The sequence below is a fragment of the Stigmatopora argus genome, chromosome 3 (assembly GCF_051989625.1).
Source record: "Stigmatopora argus isolate UIUO_Sarg chromosome 3, RoL_Sarg_1.0, whole genome shotgun sequence".
NCBI lineage: Eukaryota > Metazoa > Chordata > Actinopteri > Syngnathiformes > Syngnathidae > Stigmatopora > Stigmatopora argus.
In genome coordinates, this window is record NC_135389.1 from 6,307,795 (window position 1) to 6,325,167 (window position 17,373).

The 17,373-nt window shown below is 36.6% G+C and overlaps 1 protein-coding gene across 4 annotated transcripts in view; it reads left to right on the forward strand.

Moving 5' to 3' along the window:
• Positions 1-17,085: 17,085 nt before the first annotated feature.
• Positions 17,086-17,373, forward strand: part of wt1a (WT1 transcription factor a) — a 24,347-nt gene continuing 24,059 nt past the window's right edge. For all 4 annotated transcript variants that reach the window (XM_077596513.1, XM_077596514.1, XM_077596515.1 and 1 more), the window contains exon 1: positions 17,086-17,373. This exon is cut by the window's right edge and continues 530 nt beyond it. The gene's annotated coding sequence lies outside the window, so the exon portion shown is untranslated.

A 17,373-nucleotide genomic window follows, 5' to 3' on the forward strand; every position in this document is an offset into this window, starting at 1 on the left:
TCAATATCACAACCTTGAATAAGTCTTTGGTCCTTCAAAATACACTGTGAAATAGTGCCAGACATATAAACATTCCCCTCTTATGCAGATTCCTGTACAGAAAGAGAGTATAGTTCAACTTCAGCTGAGATTTATTGGTCCATTTTATTGAAATTCTGTACATAAAAGGGAGTGAAGCAGTATATTTGTCAATCCCCCAGGTAATGCATCTCAGCACTAAACGTTGTTGAATATCCCGGGGTTATAGGGCCGTGTTTTGTCAAATTGTACCTCTTGCCACAAAATGCATCACTGTAAATCAAATGGGGAAGTCGTATTATTTGAAGCAGTGCATGGAGTGCAATCCTAGCACTCCGAGTCTACTCAAGAGTCTAAAATTGAAGAAGTGCAGCTGCTCCGTTGTCCTTGTAAAACACTTGAATTAGAGGATGACAGTTAAGGGAGTTTTGAATGTTTTTATACCTTGTGATATCTAATTTTTAATAACCATCTGACATTATTATCTCATCAAGGTTTTTAAGTCATGCTTCATTGTACGATAAAGTTAGTTGTTTAACAATGCACCAAACTTGCATTTTCACTCGAGCGATAGATAACCAAGCCATCTATCAAGCTGCTCATCACTTTGAATTTCTTACATCATTTTTTTTCTAAACACCAGAAAACCTATGGGGTTTTTTTTCTATCAGTGCTCTTTTCTTCAAATAGTACTTGCCCCACATGCCTGCCTGAAAGCAGTGTTGCATGGTCTCGCTGAGAGTACATCTTAAGAGTGAATCATTTAAATATCACACATCTACATACATGCTCCTATCTTACTTCACATTCATGAATAGAGCACCGCAAGACAATAATCTTCTAAATTACTTCCATACTGTCAAAGGTCAGCATAGGGTAACATTTACCCTGTCATTGAGATGCTGTTGAATGAATGGGGTTAGCTTCCCCTCAATGAGCAATTTATTTATGATTTGTCAACATCTTAATGTTTTGGTTCTGTCTCGTGCAAATGAGTTATTGCTCCAGGCACACTACCATGAGTAAATTTTGCAATACTATCATAACCACTGACAAAGCCAGAATTTAGAAAATATACACAAAGACTTGATGTTTCTTGTAGCCTAGCATTTGATTACAAGTCCTTCCTCGCCCAGCCTAGTCAAGTCATACATATAGAAACTAGATGTGGGTGGAGTATTACTTCAATTTATCCAAACCCAACTGGCTATTTCAGAGAAAAAAGTTTCATATTGGTTTAATTCCCCGAAGGGAGTATTACGGTCACATTGATAAAATAAATAAATAAATCAACTTTTCAGGCAGGGCAACTCCATAGCAGACGCCATTTTTCCCATCCACATTGGAAAAGACTATATATGGAATGTTTGTGCGATCATGTTCGAGGTAATAAAAAAAAAGGTAAAACGTCTTGTTTCACATTAACGAACAGTGCGAGGAATTGTGAATATAAGGTGTGCAAAAGCACGTCTGCAGCGGCAGGGCCCAGAAAGTTTTTTTTATTTTTTTTATTTTTATTTTTTTAGAGAGATTAAGATTCAACCAGTGTGATGCAAAATAATTTACCCCACTACATTTACCAGGAAGTGATGCTGTCACTATGTATACCAGATTAAAGGTGTGCACAAGGAGGTTTATTTTAACTGTAATATCTGGAAGATTTCTCTGGTTTAAAGTTTGTCTCAACTGGGAATCTCTGGAACTGTTGGGTTTTATAAAAGCAATGCAATGATATGAGACATGAAGCAGACAGAGAGCTCTTAAAGAGCAACTCAGCATTTTTGTTTATTTGTTTGTTTTCAATTAAGTGCAAACAAATGGTACCACTGACAACAAGGTGTAAGGTTTCAAATAAAGTATAAATAGAAATTGAAGTTTCCATTCATTTATCCAAGTTAATTGCAAATGAGATCAGAAACATTCTCCATTCACAACCCCAATTAAGCATTACAAAATAACCAATGTCTTGGCCTCATCATCATGACAGTGTGATGTGGAAAGAACTGAATTGTAAACAAAGGAAAGTTCAAACAAAGAGTGACGAAAAAAACAATAATCATATAAGGGAGAAAATTGATACAGCTGAATGAAATAGCATAATTTACAGGGAGTAAGAAAAATAGAAATAAGAGTTTTTTAAAAAGAACAATAAATACCACATTTTAATGATTAATAATATGACCTCGTGCGTGTAATATATTATTTGCATGAGGCTATGTTAAGCACGCAAATCAATTTTTGTGCTACATCCAATATAACCTGTTTAATCCGGCTCAAAGTTACTGTTTCTTTTGGCAGAAGCTGGCACGTTATTCACACTGCACACATGTAAAGTAAATGTGTAATGTAAATGTATTTATGTAAATATATAAAGACCTAATTTTATAGTACGAATAACTTGTAAAGTACATACAATCCTAATTTTAGTCCATTTTTGGTGTACACAGCTAGAAATGCAGATCATTAGTGAAATAAGCTCCATTAAAATAAGAATTGTAGTCATTGATTTTCAAATAATTGGCAACATTAACTCAGTAAGTGACTAGGATTCATAAAAGAGAACCAGCCACCAGTAAGTCACCACCATTAAATTATACTCCCAGGAGGACCACCATGACGGCCAACATAGGTTTCTGATTTCCTAGGAAGGCTTTTACTTATGTGTACATGGTCCTCCCACAGATCGACACTGATACCTATATATCTACAAGAATGTGTGTGCGTACCGCAGCATGTGTGTCTGGTTTCTCAAGGAAGTAGACCCACTTGGTTATTGATGGTAAACTACTGGGCCAGGGTCAACAATGTGTGCATGAACACATACACTCAGTACCTGTCAATCAGCAAGTCTACCTTGTTGGTTTAGTCAACAATCTTTTTTCATCAAAACCAATATTCTATTAACCTGTTTATCACTGTTTCTCTTTGGTTTCTGGTGTCTTACCTTCCAAGGGTAATGGTACTCCTAGATTTAGAAAAAAAAACAACTAAAAATTATCATCTCATTTTCTGAACTGCTTTATCCTCATTAGGGCCGTGGGGGGTGCTGGAGCCTATCCCAGCTAACTCCGGTGATCAGCCCATCGCAGGGCACAAGGAAACGGACAACCATGCACACTCACACCCATACCTAGGGGCAATTTAGTGTGTCCAATCAGCCTACTGTGCATGTTTTTGGAATGTGGGAGGAAACCGGAGTACCCGGAGGAAACCTACGCAGTTCCAGCGAGAACATGCAAACTCCACTCAGGTGGACATGACCTGGATTAGAACCCAGGACCCCAGAGCTGTGAGGCCGACGCGCTATAACTAAAAATTAATTGATCTTCATCGATATAGTGATGGGTTAAAATCAACCACAATGCAAAAGATCCATATCGTCATCATTTGTATATCCAGTACTGTTTTGGCAAAAAAAAAGAGAAATAGTTGCTTTGTAATTTTGGAACCGATAGATCAAGATTTCACACATACATGTGTATGTTCCCTGCGATTGGCTGACCACTGATTCAGAGTGTCTTTGCCTGGTTCCCGTAGTTACCTGGGACAGGCTCCAGCAACCCTTATAATTCTAAGCGGTTCTGAAAACGAATGAATGAAAATGAATGTGTATGTTCCTTGCAATCCAAAACACACATCAGGTTCTATTTGGAAAAAAAAAATATTCCCTATGGGCGGCCCGGCGGCTGAGTGGTTAGCGTGTCGGCCTCACAGTGGGGGACCTGTTGTTCAAATCCAGGTTGGTCCACCTGTGTGGAGTTTGCATGTTCTCCCTGGGCCTGCGTGGGTTTTCTCCGGGTATTCTGGTTTCCTCCCACATTCCAAAGACATGCAAGGTAGGCTGATTGGACACTCTAAATTGCCCCTACGTGTGAGTGTGAGCGTGAATGGTTGTCCGTCCCCCCCTGCCCTGCGATCGGCTGACCACCAATTCAGGGTGTCCCCCACCTCTGGCCCGAAGTCAGCCAGGATAGGCTCCAGCACCACAAAGGAGAGGGTGTAGTTTAAGTAGAGAGCAGTTACAATCATAGCAAAACTATAATATTTGATTAAGCAATGAACAAGGAGAGCTGTTTTGATCCGTTTATTATAATTATTATTAGCTCAAAAGTAGTATATTAAATAAATTACACTGATGATCAAAATCACAATTGATTTAGGAACGTCAGTAGCTACAAGATCTACTGATATTGCAAATAATGACCATTACCTAATCTTTAATCTTTCCCAAGATTGAAAAAGGTCTAAAGGTAAGATTGAGCTCAACTCTTATCTTGCCTAAATTCATTTTTCATGATTTAATCTAGTATTTTAAAGTAGTACATGCTCACATGCTCATACTGTGAGTTGTTATTGGATTGGATAACTTTATTCATCCCGTATTCGGGAAATTTAGTTGTCACAGTAGCAAGAGGGTGAGGATGCAGAAATAGGAAAGGCATTTTAGACATAAATAGATATGTAATAAGTAAGTTAATAAATAAATACGTGAATAAATATATAAATAAATAAGCGTGTTGCTGGTTGCACCTTACAGGTTACTGCCTATTTCATTAATGTATTTTCTTGCTAATATTGTTTTTCCACAGAACTTAAGAGTCAAAATCTGGAGGCTATTTCACTTATCATTTGAGAGATCCTTTTTGTTGGTTATCCAAATTGTTCAGGGTAAAAATCTTCAATTACCGTAGGTGAATATCCATTCACAACAGACACTGTTCCAGTTGACTTTGGCAGTCACCAATCATTCGCAGTGTACATATGATATAAGTGACAGACAACCATTCAGACTCGCTGTCACCATTTCACTGAGTAGGAACTGAGCCCATTTGCCTGCACCAAAGCTGAGCAACCTATATTCCTGTAGTGTTTTTTAATTATTATTTTCTCTAATCTAAAGCATTTTACTTTATTATGCAATTAAGCATTCAACAACAGACCTCTACAAATTTCGGTAATAATAATTTTATTATGTTGTTCAATTAGTGGTGTCTCAAAATAATCATTCAGTATTTTTTGAAATGATGGATGATGGATTAAATGTTTTTACTTTCAAATAACTATTTGGAGGTAGGCAATAAAGTGAGGTGATTGTAATCTGTTTGCTGCTGATTGATGATGTTCAGTCCAGTCTTTAATGAGCTGTCAGACAGCAGGAAAAATGAGGTCACAGTTCATCTGATTCTGACCAGCAGAGGTCGAACCCCACTGGTGCCCACTGCCACTGTGGTCATCTCTCTGTTTCTGTGTCTCATCTTAAAATGTTTGTTTTTGTTTTTTGTGCTTTTTTGTCGGAAGTAGTTTGGCTCTCCCCCTAAAAGCAACAAGTGGACCTCAAAAATAGATTATTTAGAATAGCAAGGAAGTTATAATTCAAAGAAAACGTAAGATTTTCCTCCTTTTCTGTTCTGACTTCTAAGTTTGCCTTTGTATATTTATGCCTTACTTCAAAATGACTGAGCAGGGCTCCATGAACATTTCAATTAATTTTATAGAAGACCACTTCATCAGAAATATGTCAAAGAGTAGGATACTTTTTGGAACTATGTAGCATATCATCCAAATTATCAACCCTTGATGAATGAACCCACACCAGGCTATCATCATTCTTTGTCAGCCCATTTGTTAAATATGTGCTGGAATGTGTCTGGTACTTAATCTTGGCAAGCAGTCAACCAGCAAAGGTATACTCACTGCCCTTTCGAACACACAACTGAGTACCAAAAACATTTTTTTCACATGCATATGTACAGTAAACACATACAACACAGATGAATGATGGTTGAGCAATTAGTTAACATAATTATGTCTTTGCTGTACTACAATTGTTGCAGGGAGTCATCAAATCCTCAAAGCTTTAATTCACTGGTATCAGATTACTAAATCATGGGAATTTGGCACCAGTAATAAAAATACAGTTGAACTTGACACTCCTTCACAATTATTATATGTATAATATATTATATACAATATCTTAGACTGTGCAATATTTTAGAATTACCTTGCCCGGACGTGACTTTTTAAATTAGTCATTTAAGTTTTTACTGAAACACGCACTTTGTGGAGTAGCACCACTAATTTCGTTATATGCAGCTGTTGTATAATGGCAATAAAGGCTTTTGATTTGATTTTTATTTTGCATTTGGTAGACACATTGTACATCAGGCATGAATCAGGCTCTGTGAGTATACAAGCACCAAAGAGCACATTTTCTACATTTCCCCATTAAAAGAGTATGAGACTGGCAACTAGCTCTGGAGGACAACATAGATGATCTGAAAAATAAGCTTGTTTAAAAGTGAATGTTTGCCTAATTCTACTGCTTTAATGCTCAGCACTGGTCAAAACGAGGGTATGACCTGGTTTGTAGTTTGTCTTCTATGCAACTGTAGTTGTTTTTGAAAGTCAGACCTAGGCACAAAAAACAGGTTTAAAATTACTGACGGTTCTATGTCACACTGCTCCTAATTATGCAAGTACATGCCCACTCCCCTCATGCCACACATCCACTCTTTTCCCAGCAAACGCTTGACAGCGTCATTCGCTTACAAAGTCAGCCAAACTGGCATAAGTTTGTATATGGTTTCAACAACATTGGAGAAATCCTTAACAATTTTGGAACAAAGATTTTACCATGCTCAGCATGTTTATGAGGACTGACTTCCTAAACAGTATACATTTCCTGGCTCTGTGACAAAAGGCTGCTGGGCCACGGCCCGCCAATAGAAATACAGTTTATTTGTCGCAGTTTACTACAATATTTATTACTGTGTGTAATTGTGGATTCAATAGTGGAACTTGCAGTCATTTATACCAAGTCCTGTCATAACAGGCGAGCCATAGGGCCATGCCTGCACCCTAAAGTGGTTGTGCACACTAAGGTGGTTGTACTAAAAACGCAGAGCAGTTAAAACACCTTGTTATTTAGGCGGAACAAAAAAGATCATCTCAACACTTTATACACGTCATCTAGTCCTTGCAAGTTTTTTAACCTTGAAAATGTAGCTTTTCCCGTAGTCTGCTGTGGTACAGTGTTTAAGCTTTGGCCAAAAGTATTAACACAAATCCAGTAAGCTTCACCAGTTTATTTTAAAAACGATGTTAATTTTTTTGGCAGCTGACCAGGACTAGCAAATCTGCTTTGGACCTGTGATCATTAGTATGATTAATGTGTGAATTGGGCATAGTGTCGGCTAATGTTTGGTGACGGGCCTGATGATGCCATATGTTAGTGAGAATCAAGTGTCAAGTAATTGAATTTGAGCGCCTAAAAATCAAAATCAACAAACAATCAACATTTTAGGTACAGTAATCCCTTGAGATACGAGCTTAAGGCGACTGAGCTAGAATGTCAATTTACTCGTCTCTCAAATCAAATTTTCCCATAGAAAATAACTAAATACAAATTAATGTTTCCTCGTATCTCAAATTTCTCATATGTTGGGAGACTCTTATGTGAAGGTATTATTACTGTATTCAAATTGTAACATTTAACGGTTGAGACTTCACTAACACTGAATAAGAGGGAAGCCTTTTAATTTATATAATTTGACACATTGCTGTAGAGGACAGTAAAAAAAGACGGACTAAAAGAGCTTGAATAAGGACCTATACTAGGGCTTTTACACCATAATCTTTCTAACCTGATAAAGGGATATCAAAGATTATAAAAAATAATAACAATAATTATATTGGGGAATAACTTTTTTTTATCTAATTCATTAATTTGGCAGAGTTGTTCTTGCAGTTCAATTTTTCTTATTAATATTGTGTGGCGACGAGTAACACTGTTTCCTTCATTTTATGACACGATTTCAATTGACGAGCTGTTGAACTCCACACTTGCTCGCCCATGCTGTCCTTCCTCCTGTCTGATATCTACGCTCAGTTCTCTTGCCAGTAAAGTCACCATACCAACTGTTAGTTACAGCTGCTGTTTGGATGAATTACTCATTGTTTATGAGTTGGTGATTAGGATGAGATGAAGACAAAAATAAATGTTTGATCACTGAGGTCTGTGAAGCCATTCATCTCTAAGATTGTTTAATTTCCTGTGCCAACACCACTTTGACTCATTGTGAAAGCGTTGTTTTAGAGCGCCCTATGGAAGGGTCAAAAATGTCTTTTGCTTGTTCTTGGACACTAATAAAAATAGCTCTTCATCTGTTATTCTTGGATTATCAGAATTAAACTTGCTAGATATAGTTTAAAGTTGTATATTCCTCGATCCTTGGAACCCAATTTTCTGATTTTTGTCTCACGTCAGATTATTTACCGTATTTTGCGGACTATAAATCACATTTTTAAATAGCTTGGCTGCGCTGCGATTAATTCCCAAGTGAGACTATACAGTATGTTTTTTACACTCTAGTAGTTACCTGAAAAACTGTTATGTTAACAGAAGCCTATTTTACCTCTTGTCCACGTTTTTACTTTTGATACTTTAACATATGTTTGTTCTTGGTTTCTGATTTTTTTTTAAATGTCCTGCCAATAATGCGAGTTGTACTCCAGTGCGACTTACATTTTTCCCCCTTCTTCATTGTGTACTCTTTGGCTGGTGTGACTTATACTCCGAAACATACGATAGACACGGACTTATTGTTGCCTTTACGTTCCAAATTTGACGGTAGAGGCATTACATGCCATTGTGCTTATCATGGGCTGATGATACTGAAGGCAGCAGAGTGCTCTCAAGAGTCACTAGGAGTTTGCCCGTTTTCCTATCCTGTATCCATGAATTATCTACCTTTTCATACAATATGCAGTCTTGAGTGTCTCTATCGGACATTTTGACTTTGGTTTCTTTGACTTTTTTTCCTTGTGTCCAATCTTTGACTGTTACTACAATGATATTCATTCATTCATTTTCCATAACTCTCATCCTGACAAGGGTCGCGCGAGGGCTGTATGCCAGCCGACTATGGGGGACAACCTGAGTTGGTGGCCAGCTAATCACCACCTAAGGGTAATTCAACCAGCCTACCATGCATGTTTTTGGGATGTGGGAGAAAACCAGAGTACCCAGAGAAAATCCATTATTTGAATTACAGGTATCTCTAGTGGGCCAGATATGGGGGATCGAATTCAGGCCAGATGCCATTTTCTGCTTGTACACAAAAAAGTGGGGTTGTGTTTAGAAACGTAACTTGTGCTCACAAAAAAATATTCTGTTCACTTTCTAAAATATTTGTGATCACAAAAATATTTCTTGTGCTTGCAAAATTAATTTTTCATGTTAGTAGTTAGCAGCGGTTGGTTGAATCGGTAGTCATAAAGCCAAGCTCTGATTTGACCAAAATGTTATTGTAAAAATGTTTTGTTAATGTTTAACGATTGTTTCTTTTTTGCAAGTGAAAAAATATTATAAGACAGGAAAAGCATTTTTAAAAGCACAAAAAAATATATTTTTGCAAGCACAAATGTTTCTGCAAATGCACATTTCTTCTTGTGGGCACAAATTATTTTTACAAACACTTTTTGCTTGCACCGTTTTTTATTTTACAAGTACAGAATGTCTCTGACATGATTTTGATTTCATACAGATGTTGGGATATTTAAACATAAAATGTTGAACTCCTGTTTTGGGCTTTATATTGTCTGAATTGAAGGATTTGGCACCACATTGAGGAAAGACCTTTTATTTGTTACTCCAGTGTCTATCTGTAAATGTACTTTTGCGTTCTCAGTTAAATGCTCTGCCTTCACTTGTCCACCAACAGTCTGATAATATCACTAAAGAATTTAGTTTAACAGCCAGAACATAACTCACACAAACACACTCACACATAGCAGATAGCAAGCCAACTTATCTTTGTGCTTTTTCCTTCCATTTTTTTTGGAATGTTTAATTGTCCTGTAAAATGCTGCACTTTCCTTCTTGTGCTGATTTTGTAGTGAGCTGTTGCTATATTACAGTTTCAAATTTGTGTTTTAAGTCACACATTTAGCAATATCAATGGTTGAACAGTGTCCTGACAAAAGTAATAAACAAGGCAACAATTATTTATTTACCCCTTTGCTTGGCTTTTGTGGTTTAAGTGGTAGGGAGGCGGGAGTGTTTTGACGTGTCAATCATGACCACAAAATGTCGTTCAATTATTTTGTGTTTTAGTCATCACAATTTCCTGGAAAACTAATTATAAACAAACAAACCATATAGCGCTTCAATTTTTATTAAAGTCATGTTGACAGTGATTTTTTTCCTCCCTCCATTTGATGTTAAATCAAAAGAACTACTAACATAAAAAGCCTGTTTTATTTATTGACAACTTTTGATAAAACACTGCCATTCATCCACAATTATTAATCATTGCCAATTTCAGCCTTCATGATGGTAAATAGTTTAGCTGTTGGCATCCAAATCAGATACATTTTAAGAGTCCCATAAAATTCTTTTTTCTTTTAATGGAAATGTACGATCACAAATCTCCTATCACTTTAACGAATTACAGCATTGTCATGTCCAGTAGGAGAAGAAGCCGATTGTGTTGATGATGAGTGGATGTTGACTGTGGTTCCATGTTTTATTGTTTGAAAGTAATCCCAATAGTGTCTGAGTGCACATAAGTAATTTGTTACATAGATGAGCAGAGATAAATGATGACTCCACCATCTGGAAATCTAGTCTTGCGGTCTCCCTCTCTTTGCAAGGGATTACTGACCCATGATTCAACTCAGGGAGAAACACAAAGAAAGAGAAGGGGGAGGCACGTAGTACTAAATGTCCCTGTCATGAGGAGAAAAATCTGTGTGTTGAACGACATTGTTAAACTGTCAATTAAAGCACTCAAAATAGAAAGTCATACTGTACATACGTGCAAATCTGTACTCACATGATTTTTTTTTTAGATAGTTAATGGAACATGTCAAATTCAAGGTTTTGGGCAAATAATGTCTGCCCTCAATGTCTTTCTGGTCTCCCTCTAGTGGCTTGTGGAAGAATTATTGCTAAAGTACATCCGTTAATTTATTCACCGTAAAACGTACCCCTTTGGGGGTGCTGGAGCTGAGCCCAGCTGTCCCAGTTCATGGCAGATCTCACTGCCTGCCAACGGGGCAAACAACAGTTTATGCTCTGATTTACACCAACAGTCAATTTGTAGTGTTTAATCAACCTACCATGCATCTTTTTGTGACATGGGTGGGAAGTGAAGTACCCGGAGAAATCCCATACAAGAACAACGGAGAACTTGCAAACTCCTCACAGGAAGGCCCGACTGAAATCTTCCTCTCAAAACTGCCAGCTGTTGTGCTGTGCAGTCCCCTACCATGCTTGATAAAGCATAGAGCATGTTTATTTATTTATCTTTTTTGTTCAACATATCTGAATTTAATTTTTAAATTAACAATTTTTTAAACATTTTTTTATGTGAAACATTTACACAACATTATCATTTGCATTATACATTATATAAGTCTTTTATAGGGTTAAGCGCAGAGCAAATTTTGAAATTGTGCTTCAAGTTACAGTGTTTTTTGATACCAAAATCTTTCTCCTTTTTAGGAGTCAGACATACTGGAGCAGTATTGTCAAGGCATATCTTGAAACAAGTTGTATTGTAAGTAAAAAAATATATTATTGCGACATCCCTAGTAGGCACATCCCTCTCAATAAATAATAAAAAAACAACATAAGTGTGCCTCTGCATTTGGTGTTTGTTCAATTAAGTGAAATAGCTCTTGAGTCAGCACTTTAGTTTTTTTTTTTTTTGTCAGAGTGGTACAAAGCACCACTAGCACGAAGTGAAGATTGCAACCACATGCAGAGAATCTTTAATACAGACACTTCTGAGATTTGGTTAACAAGTGTGATTCATTTACAGATGTTATTAAGACAATTAACATTTAAAACAGCTTTCATTATTACTCAGTAATTTTTTTAAACACTGCAAACTGTATTCACAATCACCATTTATTTTGTAACTGATACTTATGAGACAGGGTCGAGCAAAGCTCAGCATTATACCTGTACTGTGATTACAGCATAAAGTCATAATTGTTTGGAAAGTTGGTTTTGTCACGCTTATAATGCTGCAACGCAATGTCTGTCATTAATTCATATTTATACTTTTTTTTTAAACTTAGGTGAAATTTGGACACTATGACATATCTTTTTTGTTTTGTTTTTGCTGATAAATGATCCACTGATCCATCATGATAAGTCTTCAGATCTGTGATAGGTCTCAAACTAAGAAATAAACCAGCAACCTCAAATGCACACACTTCTCCTGATCTCTTCACCCCCCATTCCTACATTCACAGACGCTTAGCTTTTCAATATTAACATCACTTCCCATTCTTGAAGAGCACTCATGCATCTGACTGGTCAACCAATATTGTAGAAGATTGATGGCTGTTCTACAGACAGTGGAACACATTCCTCCTCTACAAAACAATACTTGATACTCAAATAAGAGCTATTAGTGCTACATGCCATTTTGAGAGAAAACACACCCAGGGCCGGATCTGGGGGACTAGGTGATCTAGGCTAAAATGTAGCTTTGAGTTACCCCCCTTCCAACCAGGATTTTTTTTTAAATTAATATATATGGGTCATTTTCACATAATTCAGCAAATAACGGTAAAGATATGGCCCTGGACTTTCCCTTTATGTGTTACAAAGTTATAAAAATTAATTACTACTGCTTTGTTTGCCACATATTATACTACATTTGGCACCAATTTTAAGAGAAATCTATTTGAGACACAAATACATTGAGAGCCAGTTTATGTTGAATTTGTCCACTCCGTTAGATGTCCAGAATCTAGTGTCACAGTTTATAGGAATGAAAAGTCGGGTTATGATTTATTTGTTTGTCTCTATTTAGAATGTGTTGTTTAGATTTGTTTCAATAGTATTTTCACTCAAGTTGTCTTTGAGAAAAATGCAAAAGAATTGCAACTGCAAACAGTTTTACTGATGTACCTTTCATATCAGTTAGTGTGTCTTTACCGTTATCACATGAGAAATACACCAAAAAATTCACAGTAAATACACCAGGTGGCTGGTGTGGGAGAAGTACCAGGATGTTGTCAGCCATATTGTCAACGCCAGCTAAGCAGAAGCCATGAGAATGAAACTAAAACCAAGGTAAGGACCATACCTGTGAAATGTCGTAACAATTCCATGTCTTTACCGATGTCCTAAAAACTTGGTGAACATAATTACTTTGCTTTTTAATGAACTGGGCATGGTGTATGCATGCAGAACACTATCATTTACTGAGTGCCAAGAAATACCATCTACCAATGTCAAAGGCTGAGGTGGAATGTTGTGTCTTTACCGTTAATAAATTTTGTCTTTACCGTTGTATGTTTAGAAACTGTGCTGTCTGCAAGAAATACATCAAAAAGATCTACAGGGATGGAACTGATGACATAAGGCAATCAAAGGAGCAAGTGTTATACCACGAATGGGAGAAGGGAGTAGAGACCAGAATGACAAATAATGGGCCAATTGATGTTGTTGTCATCCAGAAGAAAGAAAAATCTGTCACCATTGCGAAACTCTGTGATGACCTTGAGAAAGACCTTGTGGCTCTTATGGGGCACCAATATCGTATCATTCACCAGTACAAGGAGCTCAGACTAGTAAAATCCAGGTTAAATTTTAATTAATTATGTTTTCATTAAAGTTCCAGCTAAGATATTTCCAGGCAGTGCTAGTGTTGCTAATTAGAGATAATCAGAATGCTTGAATTGCATTTTGTAAATTATTCATTTTCTGAAAGTGTCTTTACCGTTATTTGCTGAATTATGTGAAAATGACCCATATATATTGTAAATACTGTATTTTCACATGTTAAAGACCAACCGCATGTTTGCATATGTATGTTTGCATATGTATGTGTGTATATGTATGTATATATATATATATATATATATATATATATATATATATATATATATATATATATATATATATATACAACACGCTTATTTATTTATTTACTTATTTATTACCCATTTATTTATGTCTTAAATGTCTTTTCTCACCCTCTTGCTACTGCGACAATGAATTTCCCAAACACGGGATGAATAAAGTTATCTAATCTCATTTAAAAATTATAGGTCCATCGCTGTTTATGATTCACCTGAAATGAGTAATCAAAGGGTCGACCACCTGTGTTAAAGATCCCTTTTAAAGTGCACTTTCCTTAATATTGCTGCTGTATGGATTTTATTTTTATTTTTTAATAAAAACTGGAGCCTGTGTGGCAAACCCACATTCAGAAACTTGCTCTTGGTGGAGGTAAAGGTAAAGGGGATAAACACTGCACTTAACTTGCATGGATGTAATTGGATTGGATTGGATTGGATAACTTTATTCATCCCGTATTCGGGAAATTTTGTTGTCACAGTAGCAAGAGGGTGAGGATGCAGGAATAGGAAAGGCATTTTAGACATAAATAGATAGGTAAAAGTAAGTTAATAAATAAATACATGAATAAATATATAAATAAATAAGCGTGTTGCTTAGCACATATATACATACATACACATAAATATACATGCATGCATACGGTAGGTCTCAACACTCAGCCATTTTTTTGTTAAAGACACACGGGGGGGGTTAACCGGTTGTATGCTGTATAGGAGGCTAACGATATTTTTATGATTAACATTAATTTAGGACAATGCCGTTAACACAGTGAGCTGATGCAAAATCTCTCTCGGGATCTTTCAATGTCATCAAGAGCACAATGGGAACAAAAGGAGGAACATGAGTTCATGAAGCCAGGTCATGATCTGACTCACGGAAAATGACCACAAGTCATTTTGGAAAATCGTTACTATATAATGTCTTTTATATGTGTCCTATTGAAATGTACTTGATATTTGTACTAAGTTCATTTTGTCTTCTTGTGGTTATCTATATTTTGAATTGTTTGAAAATCTGTGGAAACCCAGGCAGGACATCTCCCACCCACTCCCTCTCAATCCCTACCCATTTAAATTTTCCCTCTAAAGCAGGGGTGTCAGCTTTAACGTCAACTTGGTTTCACCTTGGCCGGACCATTTTAGATATAATATTTAGATTTTTTTTCATAAATGGATTAAAAGAACTGGATCAAAGTCCCTGAATATTCAGTTTTTTATAGATCGAAAACAATGTTTATCTAAGCTTTTTTTAAATATATTTTTAGATTTTACAAAATGATTTTTGAACTAAAAACTGAAAAAAATGGATAAAAAATTACAATTATTGATTTAAAAGGGGGGAAATCAGGAAATTTAATATACATCTATATTCTTCATTTTAATTTGATCCTAAAACAGAAAGTCGGCACTCATGATTTACTTTCTTGGGCCGCACAAAATGATTTGGCCCCCGAGCCACCACTTTGACACAGTGCTCTAAAGCAATTTGGTGCCTCCTCCGTTAGCGCCTTAGGCAACCACCTTGCTCTCCTAAGCAGAGGGCCGGACGGAACTCACCTATAAATGTCCTCGGGACAAATTGTGAATTTTACCAAGGATGTCGCTTGTTAATTGATTAATTCATCCATATTCTGTACTGCTCATCCGCACAAGGGTTGCGGGGGTGCTGGATTCCATCCCAGCCAACTATGGTGAGTAGGCGGAGTACACTTACGTAATTGGTTTCCAGCCAGTCGCAGAGCACAAAAAGACGAACGAGCATTTATGTAGGGGCAATTTAGAGTGTTCAACCAGCCTACCATGCATGTTTTTGGGATTAGGGGGAATATTTTTAATTTATTAATAATGAATTTATTTATTAGTTTTATTGATTTAGTTAGACATATTTATTTTGAGTTTCCACAATGCACGAATCCTTGAATAGGCCTTCTATTGACCATGTTGGAAGTGAAAGTACTACTTCTTTCCACTTAAGCAATTCGTATATGCAAAGGAACAACCAGACATGCCTTTTTGGTCTAGTAACTGTCAAGGTCTAAAAGCCATAAAATTGACTTATTGAATTTTATTTCACAATTTAATTTTAGGAGGTTAGCGTGTCGGCCTCACAGTTCTTAGATCAAGGGTTCTCCCAGGGCTTGCGTGGGGTTTCTCCAGGTACTCCGGATTCCTCCCACATACCCAAAATATGCCGCATTAGCTGGTTGAACACTCACACACTAAATTGCCCCTGGGTATGAGTGTGAGTGTGAATGGCTGTCCGTCTCCTTGAGCCGTGCAATGGGCTGGCCACCAATCTGGTGCCCAAAGCCAGCTGGGATATGCTCCAGCACCCCTGTGACCCTAGTGAGGATAAGCGGAACAGAAAATGAATGAATTAATTTTAGTTGGTTGCGTGACTCTTTGGCAAATGCATGCATCACAGTGCAAAAGATATAATTTTCTTAACAAACTTGGCCCAATGAAGCACTGCACACGTCTACATGAACATTTCACAGTTTTATGTATTTTTAATTTTGCATTCTGTAAAATGAAAAGGAGTGGGAAAAATGCATAAAGTCAACATCAAGTTCTTACAGTAGAATTTTAATTAGTGTAATCTAGTTATTTCTAAGCATAGTTTGCTTATTCTTTGAAAAAAAAGTGAATGAATTTCTATTTGTAATGGCAAGGATGACAGAACTCATGTATTTCATAATTCCAAGGACGTTTTTAATGTTTTGCATGTATTGGGGATTAAAAAAAATAGGAAATTCATGAAATGGATGATAATAATATTCCTAATTTTAGTGTATATTTGCATGTGAAATATGCGATTGACTGTGAATATTGATGTAGTTGCTTTATATTTATTTATCACAGCAACTTTTAGAACTCACATTGATCTTGCAACTCAAATAATTATCCAAGTAAATATTTAAATCTTTAATTGAGATGATTTTGCATTGCAATGGTTTTGAAATGTAATGTGTGTTTTCTAGATTTAAAAAAAAAACCCTCATTGATGCACCTCTAATGCTGCATGCAAAATAAACGACTGTAATTTAAAGTAAATCTGAGTATAAATATTGTGTCACCTCTTGACTCCGCCTACAAATGCACACAGATGAGAGCATGGAGGGTGAAGAGGGCTACTCCTCCTCAATGGTCCACTCCTCTTCCTCCATTCACAGGGAAGACTCTTACAGAAGACAACCTATTTGCTCCTTGAATGGACCAAACACTCCTCCACTCCAAAACGAAGAGCTCAGCCAGTTGTCCTCCATTTTTCTTTTCAACTCAGCCCGTAGTTAAGTTGACGACTTCACCTTGAATTTGAGGAGCTTCCTTTGACTCTGTGGCATTTTAAAATATCTGATGAACATCAACTGAGGCAGGCTTCTCAACATAAAGCTGGCTATTTGGGGGCAAGAGGGCCCTCATATTGATTAGCGACCAGTGAAAATTAAGGGCAATTTACAACTTTTTTTT